Source organism: Lissotriton vulgaris, chromosome 4_1 (assembly GCF_964263255.1).
Source record: "Lissotriton vulgaris chromosome 4_1, aLisVul1.2, whole genome shotgun sequence".
Classification (NCBI taxonomy): Eukaryota; Metazoa; Chordata; class Amphibia; order Caudata; family Salamandridae; genus Lissotriton; species Lissotriton vulgaris.
Genome location: NC_141691.1, coordinates 1,154,886,932 through 1,154,900,272, shown reverse-complemented (window position 1 = coordinate 1,154,900,272; position 13,341 = coordinate 1,154,886,932).

The following is a 13,341-nucleotide window of genomic DNA, read 5'->3' as shown; positions in this document are numbered from 1 at the left end:
TATTTTGAGTTGCTTGACAAATCATAAGGTTTTCCAGAATTTTTGACAGATCACGTTAATCCATCAAAGGGCAAATGAATTATCATGATGAAAACTCTGTGTCTGCTTCTCTATTTCTATATTTTGCGTTTCGTACAACTGAGGAAATGAATTCAAAATCCAAATGGCACTCCTGTGTCTATCTACTGTATATTCTCCAACCAACAATAATTGAGATATCTGATTTTAATGTGGTTTTTATCCATCTAGATTTTATCATATGAGACAATCCTTCTCCAACATTGTTCAGAATGTGTTCAATTATTTTGACTCATTGTTGACGCCCTTATTTGGTGTTGTCTTTTATTTGTTCCCAATGCATGCTTCTGGAAGATTATTGGGGCTCTTTCATATGTTTTGTATTTCCCCTATTCTGTTTAACCCCCACTCCACCATATGTAATAAAGGAACATTTGTGTCTCTCTCCTCTTTTGGATCCTCTCACGTCTGCTGTAGAGAGTAGTAGCTAATACATCAAGCACAGTCCATCTCAGATACATTTCTGAATAGGCGATTTCTATAAAATGGCGACAAATGGTACTGATATACTTTTACAACAAATTATTTATTGATGTTGGATAATCCTTGATCTCTTTTCTTGAATTGTTTTTCCTACACACATGAGATTGAAATGGCAGGAGATAATACACATCACAGTCTTAGAATTACAGTGGGAGAATTCAGCCCCTTCTATTGTCTGCTGACTACAAAGCACAATCCACACTGGTGATGTCTTTTGACTGGAAGCAGAGTCAACTTGTTTGTCATTTATTTATCTTCAGCTTTGATTTTGAATTCTGAACACCATGCGGATGCCCGTTTCTTAGTGTTAGGGCCTGTAACTTCTTTGTTTTATTAAAATAGCTGGTTACACATGTCCGTGTGGTTTTTGTAGGTTTCTCTGTTTTTTTCAATGGTTTCTCTCTAGGATCATTTCAGGCTTTTTTTAGTGATCTCTCAATGATCCTTTTAATATATCCACTCTTCTTTAGTCTTCCCTTCAGTTGTTTCAAATTCTTAAAGTAGTCTTCTTTTTTAACAAATCTGCCTAAGGTGAAGAAATTGGCCAGAGAGTAGATTAGGTTTTAATGCCTTCAGCTGGAAACTGACTGTCATATCTCTACAAAATGTTCTTTTCATACAATTAGGTTGTCAGTATGCCACGCCCATGTTAATTTTCAAATCCTGAAATGTGATTGTGCTTCTGTTGTAGTTAATTGAAAACTGGATGTTCTTGGATCCACTATTCATCCAGGTATAACATCTGGCTAATGCTTTTTGAGTGTTATTTCAAACCACAAATATGGTGTCTATATACATAATGGACATCCAAGTGGAATATTTTAAAAGATTAAGATTGTAAATTAATTTATACTTGTATTGGGCTTTGCACAGAATCACCATCTCCTGAGTAAAATAATAACCCATTGCAAGGCCTTTTATTTGAAAGCAGAAGCCATCTCCAGATTTCAAATAGTACTTACATAGGGAGATTATTGCTAGTTTGAGTACACATTCAATTGGTAGATAAATAATGAGGTTGGTCCCTTTGGTATGAATAAAATTATACCACTTCATGCCACATCTTTGGAATATTCATGTATAAAGATTGAACAAACAATGACACTACATTTATTGGTCATTATCAAATAGCTTCCTTCCATTTTCAAGGTCATGTCCAAACTGTTCCTAATGTACAAGGGAACATCTCAGGATAAATGGTTTCAAGAATTATTTTACATATTTATCAATAGATTTTGAACTGGCAGAAATCAGTCTCCCTGCTGGACTATTAGTATTTTTATGGACTTTTGTGAACATATATAGGTATGGTTCACTTGGTATTTTGTTATCTAATAAATCAAGGCCTAGATTTACTAGGGGCTTGCATTCTTGTCTTGCCAGTTGCCAGGCACTTCATCAAGCACATGTTTACTCAGTTTTAGTACTGCTGCTGACATGTGGCCGATTTCTGAAACTTACAATGTCAATCCCTAGTATGAGATAGTGAATCAGTTACCGTCTCTGTTTCATGGACTAGAAAGACTTAAGACCATGAATGTGTAACTTCACACAAATGAGAACATCTGTCTTGTTGCTCAGAGACTACATTGAATTGCATTTCATTAACAAGAAGCTTTTAAGAAGGATACTATAAGATACTATTAAAGCACAACATAATTGAGCAATTCATTGGTTACAACGCCATGAGTATCCCCCATAGTGGTAGTGCCAAAAAAGGATAGTGGGGGAGCTGTGCACATCTGCGTTGATGTGAGCCAAGCAAACAAGGTGATTGAAAGAGAACAGCATTCACTTCCACACATTGCTGAAATGATTATGCAGCTGAATGGAGCCAAAGTCTTTTCCTGCCTTGATTTGAACAAAGCATATCACAAGCCTAACTGAAAGAGAATTGCAGGTACATGACTACCTTTTTGACTCATGTTGATTTACTTAGATACAAAAGGTTACATTTTGGAGTGTCATCAGCTACAGACCTTTTTCAGGATGCCATTCATCGCATACTAAAGCCAGTTACAAATGCTTTCAATTACATAATGATATACTAGTTTTTGGGACCACCAAAAAGGAAGATGATATGGTTCTTACACAAGTCTGTAGTATATTGCTGAAGCAGTTCTCACTTTAACTGCTGCAAAGTATGATTTTCATCAAACCAAGCTCAAGTTTTTAGGTCATATCTTTCCTGATGGGGAATGTCTACAGATCCCAATAAAAACCAGGCTTTGTCATCCCCTTCTCCCTCACATTATGTAACTGTGCTGAGAATCTTCCTTGGTTTGACCAATTAATATGTGACTTTACTACTGTACTTTCCCCATTGAGAGAATAAACAAAATGCAATGTCCCATTTCAGAGGTCGAGGGAATGTGAACAAAGCTTCAAGAAAATCAAGCATGCATTGAGAACTCAACTGAAATGGTATACTTTGGTCCAAAATTGCAGACAGTTGTTGCTGATGCAAACCCAGTAGTGTCGGGGATCATCCTTGCCCAGCACACTGGACATCCCAATGCCCCAAGATGCATTGTGGCTTACTCTAGTCGAAGTCTTTTATTGCCAAAACGTGCCTATTCACAACCTAAAAAAGAAAGAACTGCTGTGGTGAGGGCTTATGAACATTTGCATGTGTTCCTCTATGGAAAGCATTTCACAGCTGTCACAGATTACGAATCATTGCTCACCATTTTTCGGCAATCCCAAAGCCACGATGCCCCCTCGCAATGAGAGGTGCGGGTTGCGACTGCAGAAGGATGATTTTACGATTGTGCATTGTTGCATTTCTGACATTTTTAGGCTTTGTTTACATAAGACTGTTAACTCTTCATAGCCACCTAGGTGGGTAGGGCCTTGGATGTCTGTAAAATCGAATTGGAGAGGATGTGAACCAGATGTATGACCCTTCCATTTTGTGAGTCACAAATTGTGTCATTTGCGACTCGCAAAATGGAAAGTACAACAGTATCACAGACACTGTTTGCAATTCCCAAATGGGGTCGCAAATGACCTGCCTCATTAATGCAGGTCGCATTTTGCGACCCCATTTGGAATGGCCAGCACTGTGGTCAGCAGACCACCATGTCTGTGACTGCTTTTTAAATAAAGTATTTTTTTAAATGTTGCCTGTTTTCCCTAAAGGAAAACGGGATGCATTTTAAAAAAGAAAAATGAAACATTTCGGTTTCTTTTTTTAAGAGTAGGCAGTGGTCGGTGGGACCACTATCTGCTTTCAAGAAATATTTTCGCAGCCAGTCACAAAGGAGAAGGGGTCCTCTGGGGACACCTTCCCTTTTGCGAGTGGCTTACCACATTTTTGAAATTGGTGATAAACTGCGAGGGTTTGTGGTATCAGTGCAATTGTACATTGAAGTGTGACTCGCTATTAGGAAGGAATGACCTTGGCCCGCCCCTTCCTAGTAGCGAGTTCCAAACCCTATTTTGTGAGCCAGTAATAGGTTTCCGACTTGCAAAATAAGGTTTGTACATTGCAGAGACCTATTTTGCATTCACAAATGGGCTGATTTCCCGTGGTATTATAGCTAGAGCTGCCAACTTTGGATCTGGGAGCTTGGTTTGAATCCCGGAATTGGTGCAACATCCTATGGTCTTGGATGAAATTTTTATTTATTTATTTATTTATTTTACAGAGTTTTATACAGAGTGAACTTGACCCGAAGGTATCGGGTATCAGAGCACTTTATATTGCACCAGTTGTGTTACATGGAGAAGTGTGGCTCAATGGTTAGAGCGGCAGACCCTGATGCAGAGGTCTAGCCCAGGACCAGGGTTCAATTCCCCGCCTATTCAAATATTCCACGGACCTGATAATTCTTGCCTCAGTGCCTATTCCAATCATCGAGCCAAACTCTGCAACTCTGGGCAATAGCTTGCTTACTCTCCACAACGCCCCCCACAACTCTAAGGATGCCTGGCTTCCACCTTGGGGGTGCCCAGGAGTGGATGCCTCACAGGGAAAGCCAGGATGGGTTCCACAGCGGTATTCGTACAAGCGCCTTGAGACCCTTGCGGGTGAGTAGTGCGCTATACAAGTATCAATTTACATTTACATGAGGACATATTTATTTTTGTTAGGCATGGGTAGATTAGGTGATTGGCCAAGAATCACAGGATGCTCAGTGTCATTGCCGAGACTCAAACCCAGTTCCCCAGATTCGAGGTCGACCGCCTTAACCATTAGGCCAACTCCTCTCCCCTAAAAAATTTCAAATACATCCTTGGCCTCTCTGCGGAGCACACATTACACTAGTCACATGTGTCACATGTGCCAGTTGTGATTCTGGGCCAAAGTGCAAGAAGGAACTGCACAGCTGTTGAAATATTGAAAAGGCAAACGTAAAGAAAACTTGACACTTACATGAGAGTGGGTGTGTTGTGTATTGGGGGATAGTGAAGTGAAAGAGCTGCAAGGAAGTACATGCAAGATCAATTTAACAAACTTAGAAGATTATAAAACTTACATGGTCCTGCAAGAAATCAAATTCTTAACTTAAAAATCATGGCATATCATACCAACGATCAGGACTTCACACTAATAATTTGCAGATCATGGCATATTTGATTTGCCCTGATTATAGGACAGCAGGTAACTTCTAGGCATATCAGTCACGCTCTTGCCCATCACTATGATTGTGATCTCAGGGAAGCTTTCATGATGCCTCATGCAAAACATATTGAGAACATGCAAGTAATATTTTGCAAACATTTTCTCTTCAATGCAAGGGATAAAAGGTATGTGATGGCTAGGTAGAGGACTCCTAATCAAGCATCACTTACATCTGAGGAAGTGAATAAGAAGGTACATATTGTTTTTTCCTTGATAGGGAAGGGGCAGTGCTGAACTTTGCCCTCATTAGCATGCTACCTTGAAATTCTGTATCTTAGGTTAAGCATACATTTGACATGGGTTGTTTTCTGCTGCCAAAAGATGGTAGAGCGTGCAAGTGAAAGGCTGAAACAGAAACAGATGATGAGGGAAAAGCTGCAAAAATAAGTAAGTATGAAAAACAGGCACACCATCACATTAATTCTGGTGGTATTCTCAATCTAAGTCAAATTATGTGTTAAAAAAAGCAGCATATTAAAAAAGATTTGAACAAGTTTTATCTTGGAAAAGTTTGATTAGGACTATGTAATAAGCCTCTATTATTTAGCCACACTCACTAGCAGACCTTGAGTTTATTACGCACCCTTACAGTGTTTAACGCTATGTGCCAGATATGGCCTGGGATATGCAGAGGGTGGTCGATAATGCAGTGTACCAGAATCCAGAAATGTTTGTCAGGTGATGAAGGGGCCCAATGTGTAAGCAAATTCAGCTGGGGGCTTAACCTAAAACAGTTTGAAGACCTATGTGTTACAGGAATATCAGAGTTTGTGGCCAAGTCAATAAAGTCAATTGTGCCAATAAGTCTTTTATCTCTATATATATATGTGCTCATGAATAGACCCCTGGATCATTGGCAGCAATTCCCCTTGCTCTTATTGGATGCATTCACTTCTTTGACCATTGATCATGCAAACATTAATATTGTTGGAGATTTAAATTATTGGGCAAATAAGGATACCAGTCGCCAAACAGCTTAAGAATTAACGGATACATTAATTAGTTCTAATGTTGACCAATATGTGTATGAATCTATATGTTGAAGGACAAACCTCAGAGTAGGTTTGGTCTTCCACTTTAACTACTTTGAATCGCATTGTCTCCCTTTGTATATGGTCAGCCATCAGTTGAAGATGAACTTTGTCAAAACGGAGATTGTGGTGACAAAGAATAAACTTCATTAATGGGATCCCCCGCTTCTGGCCTTCCAAGATAGGGTCTCCCCCTACACACAAGAAAGTGGTGAAAAGTCGTGAGATCCTCATTCATTAGGATCTATCCATTCAACTCCAGAAAGGTGCTGTGACTTTCTCCTGCTTTTTCTAACTTCAGAAAATAAAGAAAACAAGGAGATACTTTACTTTTGAAGTTATCATCCAAAATATGATTGCATTAGTAATGTCCTGAATAGAATATGTAAATCCTCTCTACTGAGATTCACCGTAGGTCTAAACCACAAATTGCAAATAGCACTAAAGCAAGCCGCCCGTCAGGTACGGGTCAGCCTACCCATAGTCACACCAAACCCTTGATCAAAAAATTAAATTGGTTTCGGTATCCCACAGGCTGTATAATCTTTAAATTACTCCATGGCAAAAGTTCAGCCTTCAGATCTACTACAATTCATTGCTAAACTCCTAATCACCATTTTAGATTAGTCTACCTTAATCAATTGACTGTTTCAAGAGCAAAAGGGAGAGGCTGGGTGGGGCTAGGTTTTCAGTGACTGCTTACCACACTTGGAACACTCTCCCCCTTGATATGAGATCTACAGACAGTAATGTGGGTTTCAGTAAACACTAAAAAAACGTGGCTGCTTAGCCAAGCCAATGGCTAATTCTGTTTTTTTTTATTGCAGTTGTCTCTATTTACCGTAGCACCAAGAGTCCTTTTTGGTGAATGTGTACTCAATAAGTTCCTTCTAACATAACATAACAGGTCCTCAGAATACAGTTTTTCAAAAACATATATAAAGCTTTCTCTATATCTGAGCTGCTAGTTAACTTTACGCACGTCTGACCACAATTTATTTCCCTAATGAAAGTCCTTGCCTGATCAGCTTTGATATTCTAAGCGAATAACTCTGGCGTCCAACACTGCTGCGGGCTGCTCCCTCAGCAAGCGTAGCCTATTCTCTAGGGGAGCAGCCTCCTCAGAATCTAGCTCTGCAACAAAAAGTCCCTCGAGTTTTGTCAGTTTGGGCTCCAAAGTCCTAACTCATTTCTATACTTATTATTCTTGAAACAAGATAAACTGGTGATCTTCCCCGTAGGAAGGCCTTAAGTAGGTCCCTTACCACAGTCAAAAGGGCTGAACCAATAGTGACCTTAAGGAATTCCTCCATCGAGCTGAGACTGCTGACCAAGTCTATATCCAAGAATATGGTATGGTGGAGATTAGAATTTATATTGCAACATTGAGTATTTCTTTGATTTTGAAATATGACACTGGCCCACCTTTCAATAGTCTAGAATTTGACGATTTTCTCACTCATCTAAATATTAAGCATCAGAAACTTATCTGGCCACACGAAAATGGTGTGGTCAAGAGATTTGTGTGCACCCTCAAAAAGACTGCTCAGCTCGTTGCACTGGAAAAGCTTGAACTCAAATCAGTTCTTCAGTCTATTCTTCATGCATACAGGTCAAATCTGCATTCTTCCACAGGTGATAGCCTTGCCACCTTAATGTTTGGGAGAGCCATAGTCACCAAAGTGCCACAATGGACTAATGAGAGATATGTTGACATTGACAAACTTCACACTAATGGCTCATCTCCAAACGTCGAATGAAGACCAATGTGGTTAGATGGAGCTGTGGTCAGAGCACTGATTTCAGCGTAGGAGACTTATTGCCCAGATGCATCAAGCATTTTTGGAGTCGCAAACGGTGAGATTCCTTAAAATCGTCCGTTTGCGTCTCCAAAAACTGCTTTTTGATATGCATCATTACTTTTTGTTAAAATTCGCTAATTTTGCGAATTTCTTAAATGCGATTGCATTTAAGGAATCGCAATTGTGCGATTCCTTAAATGGAATGCATCACTGTAAAAAAATTAGCGAATTTTAAAATTGCAAGTGCAAATTACCACAAGTTTGAACCTCGTGGTAATTTGCACAATTGTTCAAAAAAGCACAAAAATGCATTTTTTAAACTGTTAAGTTACAGACACACATGTCCTTAGGACATGTGTGTATGTAACTTACATGTAAAAGTGCATTTCATGGGTGCAGGGGGGGTCCTCTGGACCCCCTTCTCCACCCTTGAAATGCTTTGTTGAATTCCGATTTTCAAATTGCGAATTCGCAATTCCCATTCATTCCTATGGGCATTTCAGCCCATAGGAATGAATAGGAATTGCGAATTCGCTATTTGAAACTCGCAATTTTATTGCGATTCGGTAAAAATTGCGATTTTTACCGAATCTCAATAAAATAGCGAAATAATTGATGCATTACCATTTGCGATTCCTTATTTTTCGCAAATAAGGAATCGCAAATGACAACGTTGATGCATCTACCCGTTAGTTATCATCAAATAGAAATGAAAACACAAGTCAGCCATTCCTTTTTATGGGGACCAACTGAGGGTTGTGACTAGTAAAGGACATCTGGTGATTGTTCATTGTCCTTGAAAATCGATTATGAGAGATCCTTCACATTTCTAGCACTTGCCTTGACCTTCGTCAACTCCAGATGTCAGGAGTGAGACCTGTCCACCTGAGAATCCAGCGAGCTCAATGAATATACCAATGTCTTTTTCAGCAATGCCATTCATGGACACTTCTCCACCATTCCCACAACCTCACTTAACCAGATCTGGGCGATTGATTTGAGCGCCAAAACTACTTAATGAAGAGTTCTAATGTATATATGTATTATTGGTACTTTTTATTTAACAAAGTGGGAAATGTGTTTACTTGTGAGTTACAGATGACTGGACCCTTTAAGTTCCTGATGAACTCCATAGAACAGTGACGTAGTGCGTTGGTGATAGAATTCATGATGAAGAATGTTCAATTAAGGGTTACACGCTGAAGGCCATAAATTAAGGACCAAGATAGACAAGCACTGACAAAGCAAATAGGTTTGCCGTTCAATTATGTTGTGGACCTTTTGGCTATGACAATGCTAATTGCTGATTTTACTCTGCATCAGTACAAAAAAGATTGTTTGCCAATGCTAAACACAATAAGCAAAACTAAAAATGTAACAAAAGGATGGGGCATGTATGCATTGTGACATGGCAGCTATTTCTTTCTCATTTTAACTTTCAATTTACTGTTCCTAGACGGTGGACGCTAAACTCGAAGTGATAAATTAATAAAAATATGTATGAAAAACATTAACTAGAAGTAAGGTGCCTGCTAGCAAATGGAGGATCCTTGGGATGAAAACTAAAATTTAGAAAACAATAAATGCAGAGTGGTGGGAAAAGCAATAGAGAAACTGAGAGTGGAGCAAAATAAAGAGCAAGGGGGTATTTGATCAGGTAAGCATCACAAGAGGGACAGAGCACGAAAACACATGCACTAACATAAAGTAAAGAAAAAGTAGGTCACTGTATGTAAGCAATGTAAGGGAAACAACCATCCAATCAAAAATATGGTTAAAAAGCAATGCTCCAGAGGACGGACAAGCACAAACAATCAGAACAAATGTAATTGAATAAAAAGCAAGAAAATGAGGTTGACAAGAAAGTCAGCCAATGAAAAGCAATGGGTTGATCCAAAGCAAACTGCAAATATTGGTATTGCCTGCAATAGGTATTTGACACCAAACAACCAACATTGTTTGTAGATCAGACCTAAACATGTTCTGCACAAAAATCGAGCCTTCTTATAAAAGGGAACCCTTAGTTAAACTGTCTTAGAATAATGTAATTATCTGGTGGGACTATACCAGTCAAGACATTTCTGTAAAGCACCTGGTGATGTTAAAAAGATAATTTTATGTGGTAAACTGACGCCCCTAAAGGAAACTGTAGGTCAAATATTTTCAGTAAATTGGACACATGACTAAATCGAGGTGCACCAATGACCAATCTCGATGCCTGCCTATGGATGGTCTACATACACTAAGTAGGCCTGCTGCTAGACATAGGCACAGCTTGGTTAATTTATGATAAGATTGCATCACGTTTGCACCACAAAACATGGTAGATTTGTGACGTAAACCTCTAAGACAGATTTTTGAAGCCAAGCAATTGCTTTCCCTGTAACAGAGTGTTGCACTGCACTGTGTAAAAAATTAGCCCTAGTGTGTTTCAGTAATCTACTCTGGGTTCTATGAGAATGGCTACTGTATCGTGATGTCTCTCATCTACAATTTAAAGGAGAAGATTTATTAGTCTTTTGATGTAGAAGAAGCTGAAGGAAACAACCACTAATACCTCCTCCTTCATCTACAGATTTATACAAATTTTAATAATACGTTTTTTCACCATGCAAAGCACTGAGTCATGTATGAGGTTATGACATATCTGTCAGCAACGTATTTGGGAAGGAAATATGGCTACAATATTTTGGTACCAAAACAAGCCAATAGACTTTCGAAAACATTTGCAGAGAATGTAGGCACTTGGTTGGGATGCGTTCTCATTGGCTGGATCATTCTCTAATTGAAGACTCGCCAGAAGTTAAATTCAAAGTTTAGTACTCAGCACAGCTACATTTTTACTCCATGAACTAACCCAAGTGTGTTTGGGCTGTTCAATTGAAGATGTAGAGTTGATTGAAAATTATGCCTGGTATTGTGTTATGCAAGGTTGTTCTGAATACATTCTTGTCAAAGCTCAATACAGTCATGGGTGCTAAGGCCCCCACTTTTTGCGATATGCTGCTATCTACGAGCAACTACTCCTGGTGGTCCATTTTCCTGGTTAGCGCATTATAGTAAATGGGCAGTCTCGAACTTACCCTGCGGGTAGTGCATTCAAGTGAAAATTGGAACGGCTGCTTTGAAGCTGCTTTGTGTTTCACAGTGCAGCGGGCAAACTTTTAAACAGGGTTTTGATATCCCCTTGCCGGCTGGTGCAGTGACTGACTGCACCCACCTGCTTGGGGATGTCTGGAGGTCCATAGGATCCCATTTCCCCCTCCAGAGGGTTGCTATCAGGGGGCACTATGACAGCTTCTTTGCCTCTGCCCCCTCGTCTGTAATACGGCGTGGGTGCAGGGGAAAAGTGATCCCCTCATATGCATGAGGCCATGACAGCCAGCAAATGTGGGAATGCCCTCTGATAATAGCGCTGGCGCTTTATGTGTTACTAGGACTATCAGTATTACAGAAGGGGACGCAGAAGCATCTGCAGTCTCTTGTGTAATACAAAAGTATCCCATGGGCATGCAAAGTGGGAGCAAATGCCCGTTGCTCCCCCAGGCACCACAGTAAAATAGCCCCTGGTAGGCTGACTCAGGCAAAGCTGGATCTTGTGCTCACAAATTCCATTTGATCTATGTATTTCTGTTTCAGAATTGATTGTGTCTACCTGTGAAGTAAGCACAGAGGCTAAAGTAAGGGTTAACCACACATAGTCCAGCCAAGAAACTAACTCTTTTGAAACTTTAATTATACTGTTTAGAGTACTTAAATGGGGTAAGATGTTTTTACTTTTTACAAAAAAAGTTCTGAAAAGCTTTTCAGCTTTGCTTTTTCAAAAGCAAATAAGAAATGCAGATTCTCTAAAAACTGGAAGGCATTTTGGTGCCAGATGAGGTAGGCAAGTGCATTGGCATAGGGAAGAGTGGATTGGTAGGGATGTTAGCCACTGAGGCAGAAACTCTATTTTGATTTCAAGCTTATTCTTCCTCATGGGGGCTTGAATGTTACTGAAGCATTCTTTTATGGATACCCCATCCTCTGCTTTAACCAGCAAATGGGAGTCTTTTGCATACTTTTCATAGTGTATTTAATGTACTTTGAGGACTCTGGTGTGGTCTCGCCAGCAGGAAGATGGATACGCGCTGAGCGAGCTCTGCTGGCTGAGCCTGTTTGATCCTTCATAATCCGTTTAAGAGGGCAGCCTCTAGTGCCTGAATGCTCGCTGTGGATATGCTGTCGAGCTCATCTCTCCAGAGGGCCGGGGATGCCTGATTGTGCAGTGTGTGCTGCCCTTGCTGTTGCTGCGGCTGGGCCTGAACCGCTACTCTGCCCCCCATGTGGGCTACAACACCCTGCTGCCAGAGAGGCCTGGGCCGCAGTGGTTGTGAGTGACCCAGATCACATTGTACTAGCAATCTACCGGTGGCTCCGGGGCACCCTGCTGTTCCAGCGCTGCGGGCCTCTCGGCCGCAGAGCGGAGTGGATATCTCGGCTCTCTGATGGCGTGGCCTGGCCTGTGTACCCAGTTGGATGAGCCCCTCGCGCCTTTTGATCTGCACCCTCCACATCTGGATGCATCACGGCGGCGACAGGACAAAGACTTAGCGCCTACCATGCCCAGACCCCGTAAGTAATGCTGTGGTGGGGGGGAAAGCTGAAAACACCCACATCGACTTTCCCAGGCCTGGGGTCCCTGCCTTCATCATACGCGGGCTACTGAGGTCACTGACCCCTGGCCTGCAGAGGCGTCTCTCTTGTGCTCTGCGACACGGGCTGGCGTTGCTACTCTGCTGGTCTACGCGACTGGTCTACCTCTGAGCCAGCCCACAGCCACTCTGATGCATGTGGCCAACTGCTCTGGGACCCCCACATTGCATCTCCTCTACTTGTGGTGACTGGCCTGTCGGAGCCCAGTGCAACAGCGCTCTAACATGCTAGATATTTCACAGCGCCTCCCAGCCCGCCCCTCATGGTCCTCCACTCACTTGACTGGACCAGCATGACTATCTGTGTGCTTCTGATGCCATCTCTGGTAGAACACTATGCTGCAGTGCATTGCTTGTTGTCCCCCCTTCCCTGGGCCGTAGATGCAGACCGAATGCTTGCCATCCACTGGGAACCCCGAGCTTACTGAGGCCCCTGTTCTCAAGGGTGGCCCGGAGGGGTTGCAGTGCAGTTCCACCGGGCACGCTGTGCTGGATCCAACCTTGCACCTCAATCCTCTGCTTGCCTATTCACGAGGGGTAAATGCTGATGCTCACCAACCTAAGCTCACCATTACCAGTTGGGGGACAGGCAGGGATGGCGAGCTGCCCCCATACGCTGGCGAACA